Raw genomic sequence first — 421 nt, forward strand, 5'->3', positions numbered from 1 at the left:
GTGCTTTTCCAGGGTCCCACCAGGAAAAGCACCTTATCCCCATGCCAATGGGGACAAGGGCCTCTTCCGCTACAACCATGACTCGGTGGTTGTGGGGGTCTGCGAGCAGGGGGGTTTATTTGCATTGGTGTGCCCCTTCAGGAATGAGTAATGGGTACTTGTACCCCTATTTATTCACTAATGGGTTAAAGAGGGTTAACCCATTTAACTAATGGGTTAAATGGGTTTACCTCCTCATGTGTCATTTCCTCCTCCTCTTTCAGATTGTAAGCCCTCAGGGGCAGGGCCCTCCTTACCATCCTGTCTTGAATTGTATTGTAATTGTAATGTCTTCCTTACATTGTAAAGCACTGCACAAACTGTTGGCGCTATATACATACTATTTAATAATAATAATAATAATAATAGGGGGAGAGACGTT

This window comes from Nanorana parkeri, unplaced genomic scaffold (assembly GCF_000935625.1).
Source record: "Nanorana parkeri isolate BGI_ZX_2015 unplaced genomic scaffold, ASM93562v1 scaffold270, whole genome shotgun sequence".
Classification (NCBI taxonomy): Eukaryota; Metazoa; Chordata; class Amphibia; order Anura; family Dicroglossidae; genus Nanorana; species Nanorana parkeri.